A 10,204-nucleotide genomic window follows, 5' to 3' on the forward strand; every position below is an offset into this window, starting at 1 on the left:
CTATTCCACCCACATCAAGCTGACGTCTGCCATTCTACAACCACGTATTTGGCCAGAAATTTCTTGCCTAGCACAGCCACTTTGTGAAATCAATTGCCGGCTGCAGTGTTCCCGAACCGATGCGACTTAGGGATCTTCAAGCATAGAGAATACTCAAAACTTAAAGGCCGACAACGAATCCTTTGACCCCTGGTGTTGCAGATATCCATGACCGGTTGCCCCTTCTAATATAAAAAAATGCCTTAGTATAGGTACTAAGCTGGTTAGGGCCAGCGGGGATCGAATCCATCGCTTCCCACATAAGAGGCAACGGCTTCTTTCAGCAATCGATTCTAATTAGATTTAATTAATAACTCATGTTGTTCAATAAAATAATAGCTCTGTATTCATGAAAGTTTTTGTTATTGTTCCATCAGGCCTAGAGTAATATGTTTATAAATTATTATAGAAAAACATACAAATATCCGTAGTATACTACGAAAACATTCAGAACTCTCATATTGAGCATGTTAATATCTAAATAAACTTATGTTAATACGGTACGTGTTGAAGTTTCGTCAAAATGAGGTCAGTGTCCCCTCCTCATAACCTCGTAAATATCCCCCACCCTACAAATTCCAACACGAACAAATATTATGGAACTGTGTTCATAATACAGTCTACATAGTACATGCATACGACTATATATTACAAACTGAACGGACAGGACATTGTCCTGTCCAAATAAAATAAAATGCTTGAAGAAAAATTGAGAAAAAAGATTTGACAACAATCTTAGTTATTAAGTAACTAGCTGACCCCGACAGACGTTGTTCTGTACATAAAATGCCCCCGCAACCCCTCTTAGGAGTAGAATTTCGTAAAATCCGTTCTTAGCTGACTTCTGCTCGATGAAAAGAATATTCCTACCAAACTTTAAGTCTTTAGCTCTAATGGTTCCAGAGATATCGTGATGAGTGACAGAGATATATGATAAAAGAATGGAATTTGTTCAACCTAAACACTCACACTCATTTCTTAGACTAGTTTTTATTTTTATTAATTTGTTTTAATTAATTTGGTCCTCGCATATGAAATTGGCCTTTTTCGTTCTGGCCACTTTGATCCAAAATATATGCATTATTCATTTATATTTTTTCTGGTTAGCTTTTTATTTGGCATCGCTCATATCGCACATTGGAAAACTAGGAATATCGCTTTATACACGACCTCGAATTCTGCCAATTCTGCAGAAACAAGTTAAAATTTTAAGGATATGTTTGGCGGTGGTGTCGCAAAAGATAACACGGTAAATTTTTGGTTGTTCTAGAAATTTCGACCTTCAGGGCAGTCCCTTGGACTGTTGGAGACCAAAGTGGATAACAAAGAATTAAAGCCACAGCCATAATGTCAACACGAGGAACAAACATCAACTTTTTGTGCCTACTACTCGGCTAAGTTGAGTTTGTAAGTCTTTTGTGGGGTCATGTATATGCTTTCACAATAAGATAACAGAAAATGTTCAGAACAAATGTATTACGAAATTCAAAAGAATTATTAAAAAACATTTGTGTGGTAAAGGTTACTATAACATAAATAACCTTCTTAATGATACCACAGATTTGGAGCGCCCGCCCTCCTATTAAATAATATTTTTTTCTTGTGCGATATTACATTGTAACGTAATTTTTATGGAAAATACACAGCTGAGTTTTTTGTATCCGTTCTTCTCAGATCTGAAGCATACTTTTTTGAATGGGTGGTAGATTTTGACTTTCATAATTTCATATCCTATTTTAAATAAAAATATTGAATGTAAATTAAAATGGCTGAACCCTGGAGAACCAGTGATATCCTGTTCCAAGCAAAAATTTACTCAGAAAAAGTTACTTGTAAGTGTTTGGTGGGATTTAGTGCTGGTGTCTTTCACTACAGCTTTCTAAAATCTGGCCATACGATTACGGAAGGTATCTATTATCAGCAGCTGAGAGACATAATGGAAGTAATCCTGACTAATAGGTATTATAAATGTGAATGTATGTTTGTTTGTTACAATTTTATGCCGGAGCTACAAAACCGATTTTGACGTAATTTAGTACAGCGATAGACTAGAGCTTGGGAAAAGACCAGGCACATTTTATCCCGGAAAAATCCATGAACCCGTGGGATTTGTGAAAAACTGAATGTCACGTCGATGAGCTATAACTATATCAAAAGTAGATTTAATTTGCCATAGCAATCTTCCTCGAAATAAGATTCATATAATATGTTGGGAACGGAAGTAAAAAATGGAACCGGAACTAGAATAGGACGTGAGATAATCTTCAATTCCAAACTTGCTTATTATTTAAAACAAAACCTTTATCTACGCGGACGAAGTCACGGACATCAGCTATTATTTTACATAATATAGATATTTTGAGAGTCTCTTCAAGATTAGCCCTAGTCATGCCAAATGAAATCACTGCCAAGTTAAACGGTTTATTGGTAATCATAATTTTATCTGATCGCACGATATAATCTTCGAGTAGTGTGGCCTTTCACTGACAAGCTAAATATATAAGCTTGCAAAATATTTAAGCTTATTGTTATTTAATGATAATTTATATATCATCATCTGCCGGAAGACGTCCACTGCTGGACAAAGGCCTCCCCGAAAGATTTCCACGACGATCGGTCCTGTGCTGCCCTCATCCAACGTATTCCAGCGATCTTGATGAGATCGTCGGCCCATCTTGTGGGGGGCCTACCAACACTGCGACTTCCGGTACGTGGTTGCCCTTCGAGGACTTTACTGCCCCAACAGCTATCTGTCCGTCGAACTATATGCCCTGCCCCCTGCTACTTCAGTTTCGCAATCATTTGGGCTATGTCGGTTACTTTGGTTCTCCTACGGATCTCCTCATTTCTGATGCGATCTCGCAGGGAAACTCCATTGCCCTCTGAGCGACCATGAGCTTTCTTATATGGCCCATAGTTAGCAACTACATCTGCGTACCAATTTATATATATTGTAAAGAGTTCGATTTAAATTAATTTATTCTATTTTAATTATTGTTATGTGTGAACAGTTTATTGTCAATTGACATATAAACGTTCACTACAGCTAAAAGCAGTTTAAAATTAGAATTCATTTTGTAGATTATCCAAGCAATTAGTGTTTGGGACTAGAACATGATTATATTATAGCGTTTCCGTAGAACAGCTGTTTCATAAAATTAAACACAAAATGAAGCGATTGTGTGCAAACTGCACTGGATTTAATTTGAATTTGTGAGCTTTACTCATACATACATTTATGATTCCGAGATCTTAGATAATTTATACGACTAAACTGAATGTGGCAGCTGTGAACATGTCAAAAAAAAATAGCGGTGAACTGTTAACCTCTATTTTCATCAATCGCACGCACACTAAAACAAAGTGACTGATAGTGTAAGACGTAGCTTTTCATGCACATCAAAGTGATAATCCTGCCCTGTTGTCATGCGTTGCCTAACAGCAAGAGGCTCTATCTAAACTTATAAATTATCTAAGTCTGAGATATGTAAGAGATTGACATAAAGTAGTATATAATTATTATTGTTCCGTCTATCTCCCGAAACGACTATATCGCTTGGACATATAAACAAATACATCGATTTTTATATATATTGTTTGACAGCAAAGATCTGTTCAGTCATTTATAACTTTTCTGTTATCGGTAACGTGTTTTGCTAAATTAACTCCTATCTTGAAGGAATAAGAGTTACTACCGCATGTAGATAAATGAGTTATTTAAAATAAATTTTCATGATTAGAAATCTACATCATAGTAGCGAGCGCACGCGAATTTTCCTGAGTCAATTGATTCGTATAATCTCACTAATGTAATTTTTTTTTTCACTTCTCATACTCGGAAAGTAATGTTGTCTTGATCTGATTATTGGGTGGAAAATGCTGATTTCCTCCATAGAGAGGGAAAAACTGATACAAATTACTTCCCACCTAAGGGCCGGAATGAACTTCAAAAATAGAACTGCTTTCAGCTGTAAAGAGTTTTATGTAAAAAAAACAACTAATTAAAAAAAAATGATGCGGCCATGTGGCTTTCTAAACAGCCAGTCTGAACTTAGCACAAACTTCTTTGAGCGGAATAAGCCGCAATAATTACGCGGTGAGTTCCATATTTAAAATTTAAAAAGTCGACATAAATTGTCCTAATTTGACAATTAATTTTAAATAGGTACTACTATGTAATATTATGATATATTATCAATAAATAGTTTAGATAAACAACTAGTTTTATTTTCCTCATATTCGAAATGAAAAGTAAAGTGTTTAACACGTGTAAAATAATCAATTCCTACTCGGTCTAAATACCTCGGGAATTGATTCTTTCGACCCTTGGTTAACAATCTACTATTTAGCTAGGTACCCAATTGGAATGAAACAATATCTAAATGTTACAAAGATACTACAATTAACATCAGTGAATCAGTTGAGCCGTTTCTTAGATTAGCGCGGACAAACAAATAAACAAACACAATAATTACGTGTCCTAAATATATATCCTATGACATTACATCTATGCAGAAAAGCTTAAAATAATTGGCTAACTTGTCTTGCTTATGATGAAACGGAATATCTTCTGATCAGACTGTCATGACAAACACACGCATTGTATAGATGGACCCAATTAAAGGTCCAATTCAAACCCACATGCACACACTCACTCGTTCCCTCATACACTCACACACACACACACACAAACACACACACAGAACATACAATTAATTGTAAATTGTAAAATTTGGTTTTTAATAATTTCTGTTTATTTCTATATTGTTTTCTAAATACAAGTGTCCTAAGACAACTTACTGGGAAGTCTCAACCACTAAAAAATGTATATGTAATCTTTGAAATAAATGTAATTTATTTATTTATAATTTATTAATTATAGCATCAATTTTGGCCTCGGATACATAAGAAGAACGAAAACAATATGTATGTACTTTTTTAATATTTAACCTGGCGTTAAATATTAAAATTAAGTTATAAAAAATAATTAATATGCAAGACATCAATGGGAAATCAAATTGTCTCTTGATGGTAGGTGGTCTGTCATGAATATTTCGCTATTCATCAAACTTTAATTCACTTCAAGCACTTTTAAAAATATTCACTATCTATCATGTTGGCACCAGGAACAAACATCAACTTATTATGCCTACTACTCGGGTAAGTAGTGTGAGTAAGTACTTTGTAGGGCGATGTATATGCTCTCACAGCATGACTTATTACGAAATTCTAAATAATTTTGAAGGTTACTATAACATAAATGACTTAATGATACCATAAATTGGGAATGTAGCAACCGCCGCGGTCCGGCTATTTAAATTTATAAATTTGAACTTTTAAAAAAGAATATGAAGCCAGTTGTGTTTTTACGCCCATTATTCTCAAGTGAGGCATAAATTTTCGAATGGGTGAGAGTTATTTGACGTTCAATTAGCGATTTTAATATCATATTTAAAAAACAAATATTTTTCCATCGGCATATTATAACATATAACATTTATTTGAACAGCAACATTATAATTGAATAATAACATATATACCCATATATACAGAAAAAAAAAACCGATTATTCCAGCAAGAATCGAACCTCAATAAAAGAACCGCAAACATATAACAACACTAAACCGTAGGGCAAGTTTTATAGTTTCATAGATATAGATAGCTGACCCAGCAAACGTTGTATTGCCGATATTAAAATCGCGATACAAAAGTAACTGTTGATCGTAAATGGGTTAAAATTTGAAGTTGTATGTATTTTTAATGCTGACTCATAATCAAACATATTTCAAAAAAAATTCAAAAAAATAAAAAAAAAATTGCCGTGGACCCTTAACATTCAAGGGGATGAAAAATAGATCTTGTCCAATTCTCAGACCTACCCAAATATGCACTCAAAAATTCATGAGAATCGGTCTAGCCGTTTCGAAGGAGTTTAACTACAAACACCGCGACATGAGAAAATTATATATTAGATATTTATAGTTTGTTATAAGTAATACACTATATATAATTTGAGAATTTGTATGTATGTATGTATATGTTGCAGACAATTGACCAAATTGACTTTTCGAAGAATCGTGATGATATTTTCAGTAACAAAACATGTTAAAGATGTTTCATCATTAGTCAAGAGTTATTTTAGCATCTAGCAATACTAGTAAACAAAATTCACCCAGACAAAGTCACGTTAGAAATAAATGCAGATCCATAAATACTCACCGATTTCTAAAAAAAATCCAAAGCTAAATGGAATCACCTTTATCACTTTATCACTTAAAACGACACAATAAAAAAAAAACACGAATCCCGCCAAAACTATGTCCGAGCCGAGGCCAGCGATATGTCACCGAAATACACAGAGCTTTAGCTCTGCACCTGATTTTCGTGAAACACTATTTTTAAACATATCCTTGCATTACTCTATAACAACATTTTAAATTCGAAATTTGAATTTTTATTAATTATTCATTAACCAAAAAGTATCAACTACATGGAATGCTTGCCGAAAATGTTTTATTTTTAAAAATAAAAGCTCCGCGCGCGTCCGTTACACCGAAGCTCGAAATTCGAATATAGGTTAGAATCGCGGGTTATGGCGTCACGCACACATGCGCAACGCAACACAGAGGTTAAACATTTTCCTCGTTGCTATTTTACTGAGCTAAATCGAAAGCACTCTATGGTTTCACTAAAATAACTATTATCTTTTGCACTTTTATTATTATGGCTGGAATAGATATAAAGACGCTTTTTGCATCAATTTAATTTCTTATTTTATTTAAAACACTTTTTTAATAATAAGCGGGTAAACTTTTATACTGCTCGTAACATTTTTATTCGTGAAGTCAAGTTATTGAGATCTTAAATGCAATTTGGAATAAAATATATATTTTGATTTAAAATCGATTTTCTGTACCCATTTGATATTTAATCTCATTTCGACAAAGAAAGAAAATTTAAAAGCTGTATTGATGTATAAATCTACTCAACACAAAAAAAGCAAAGAATAATACGAGTATATACCACCGTCAAATTTACATGAAATTTAATTAAATTATTTAAGTGTTCTTTAAAATATAGAAAACTAGTGGACCCAACAGACGTTGTCCTGTACACACGTCTTAAATTTGCAAAATCTGTCCAGCCGTTAAGAGGAGTTCTTATTTATATGGACGGAGAGAATTATATTATATGGACGGAATTGAGAATCTAAACCAATCTCAAATTCACTAAACAAACAAAAAAAACATCAAAATCGGTCCAGCCGTGTAGGAGGTAGTTTAATTGTGAATCTAAACCATTCTCGAATCCACCTGAAGACACACACCAATCTCAAATTCACTGAAACATACAAAAAAATCATCAAAATCGGTCCAGCCGTGTAGGAGGTAGTTCAACTGTGAATCTAAACCATCGTCGAATCCCCTTGAACTCACACAAAAAATTTCATCCAAATCGGTCCAGCCGTCTAGGAGGAGTTCAGTGACATACACACTCACAGAAGAATTATATATATAAAGATGAACAGCATTGTTAAAGTAGCTTTTGGATTATTTTGCTTATTTGATATATCTTTTACCTTATATTATTTAAAATGTGTAAAAGTGTTTAAGCTATGCGGTTTCAATCTAGTTTGAAATTATGCCCTTAATAACAACAGCAGAAATAATTTATGTTATCAATGACATCGCACAACTAAAAAACAACATGAAACAAAAGATTGAAGATATACAATAGGTTTCAAAGCTTTTCTCTAATGTCTTTTCACCAGCCGTATTTTGCTGGAGGTTATTGTGATACAAATACCTTTTCTAGGACTTATTTCGTCATATCAATTTTGACCTAATTATTTGAAAATATATCAAGAGCAGAAACAGGTTTTAAATAAATTTATTTATACGATTCAAAATTATCACAAACTAGATATTCTCGCGCGATTTTTTAGCATTTTACCACCGACCATCACATGTTTGACAATAAAAAACTACGCTTGTATTGTTTCGTTCTATTTTGAATTGCCCTTAATGAGTTCCGCTAAAAAAAGTAAACGCAACACCACAGCTTCATTAGCTGTCAATTAAAAAGGTTGCCAACAAATGAGTAACACAATATAGTGGACAGAAATCTGGCAAGTATTTTGGTCAAACATCTATACTTATAAATGAAAGCCGGTTTTTTTAATGATAACAAGGGGCGAGACGAGCAACCTTGAGACATAAGATGTTAAACCTCATTTGCCCAGTAATTTCACTAGCTACGGCGCCTTTCAGACCAAAACACAGTAATGCTTACACATAACTGCTTCATGGAAGAGTTGGGCGCCGTTGTGGTACCCATAATCTAGCCGGCATCCTGAACAAACGTGCCTTCCACTGGTAAAAACTGGTTTTTGTTGGTTATACAGCAAAAACTACCGAACCGATCGGAATAATACTTATACTATAAGATGCTGCTTGTTTCGGAGAAGGTTTTAGTATGTTATATGTTGGAGATTACTTATCAGGAACCTATATTTTTTCACATAGAAATACCTATATATTCACAACACAAATACTTCAGTCAATGACATTTCATTGCATATATTCATACGATGAGCTGGCGCGGTCTAGTCTACAGGTCGTCAATAAATATATTATATATTTGTAGACTAGACCGACCACTCGGCTAGAGTGGTTAGCGATCCCACCTACTAAGCTCACCTAAGGTCCCGGGTTCGAATCCCGGTATAGCATATATATGATGAATATGGATGTTTGTTTCCGAGTCATGGATGTTTATATGTATTTATGTATGTTTAAGTAAGTATATTGTATTAAATATATCGTTGTCTTGCAACCGATAACACAGGCACTATGCCTAATTTGGGGCAAGATAATTTGTGTAAAAGTGTGTCAATATTATTATTATTATATGTCCAAAAACGTTTGCCGGGTAACGTGTAATAGATAAAGGCAGGTCTTGCTCGTTAGTAATTAAAAAATAATATTTTACCATTTTAACATAACTATAACCTCTGACATAGTGACTGAAATTTTCATGGGAATGTGTGCCCAGTTTGGGCGAATTGCATAATATATAGGTTTCAGTTTTTGAGAAGGACAAACGACTTAACCAAAGAATTCACTGAAGAATTGCTAGTCTTTAAACTTAATTCCACAGTTTCGTTGTACGTGGATGAAAGTTCTTTGAGAACTTCTGAAGAGAATGGCCACATAGCCACAAGTTGGGATGTTATTTACTTTAGTGGCGTGATGTTTGGTGGAATTCGTTGGAAGGAATCTCCAAACAACTTCCAATCTAATTCGCTTAATTTATGTCACAAGATTTGACCTCGACCGGAAATAACTAAAATAAAAGGAATTATAGCTACTAAACTGTTTGGACTATCTGTTTAACATCATCTATGACGGCACACACATGCAAAAACACGCATTTTCTGGCAGACTCCACGGCGTTTACGTCGCCCGAGTAAACTTGCTGGATTACTAAAATATCCGAAGATTCGCGAGTTACCAATACCAATGTTACAACACGACATCAACTCGATTCTAGCTCGGGAAATGGTGCTATAGATGAGTGCGATATACTAACTACTACAAGTAACGTATATTAATACATTATTTAGAAGTAGTGTTTAGCTGTTGATATTAAAAAACCTTTAGCCTGTTTTTTTGAGCAATTCGTGACATGCAGTCACTTAAATAAATAAATATTCACTGTTCATTTCCAGTTCATCTATAAAAAAATATGTTCAATCTTATTACTCAGCCGAATTTTTTTTATGAATATAAGCGACGAGACGAGCAGGACGTTCAGCATATGGTAATTTATTGATATGCACTGCCCATTACAATGTAGTGCCGCTCAGGATTCTTGAAAAACCCCAAACAATCTGGGTGGCACTACAATTGTGCTCTTCAGCTTGAGACATAAGATGTTACATCTCGTTTGCCTAGTAATTTGACTAGTTACGGCACGCTTCAGACCGGTTGCGTAATATGCACCATAATCTAGCCGGCATCCTGTGAAAAGGAGCCTCCCACTGGTTATTATAAGAAATTGCTAAATGAGACATTTTTTAAACTTACTTAAATACCCTTTTTTATTGTATATATTATTTAATTACAATTCTATGACTATTATACTATGTAATCAGCTGGCTATT

At 34.2% G+C, this 10,204-nt stretch overlaps 1 protein-coding gene across 3 annotated transcripts in view; it reads right to left on the reverse strand.

Annotated features, from left to right (window-relative positions):
- LOC126970124 (muscle calcium channel subunit alpha-1-like) overlaps positions 1 to 6,613 on the reverse strand; it is a 90,820-nt gene extending 84,207 nt beyond the window's left edge. For 2 of the 3 annotated variants that reach the window (XM_050815854.1, XM_050815852.1), the window contains exon 1: positions 6,259 to 6,612. The gene's annotated coding sequence lies outside the window, so the exon portion shown is untranslated. Of the gene's footprint in view, positions 1 to 6,258 lie in introns of all 3 variants that reach the window. The other variant, XM_050815853.1, reaches the window with a different exon arrangement.
- Positions 6,614 to 10,204: the final 3,591 nt, after the last annotated feature.

This window comes from Leptidea sinapis, chromosome 20 (genome assembly GCF_905404315.1).
Source record: "Leptidea sinapis chromosome 20, ilLepSina1.1, whole genome shotgun sequence".
Classification (NCBI taxonomy): Eukaryota; Metazoa; Arthropoda; class Insecta; order Lepidoptera; family Pieridae; genus Leptidea; species Leptidea sinapis.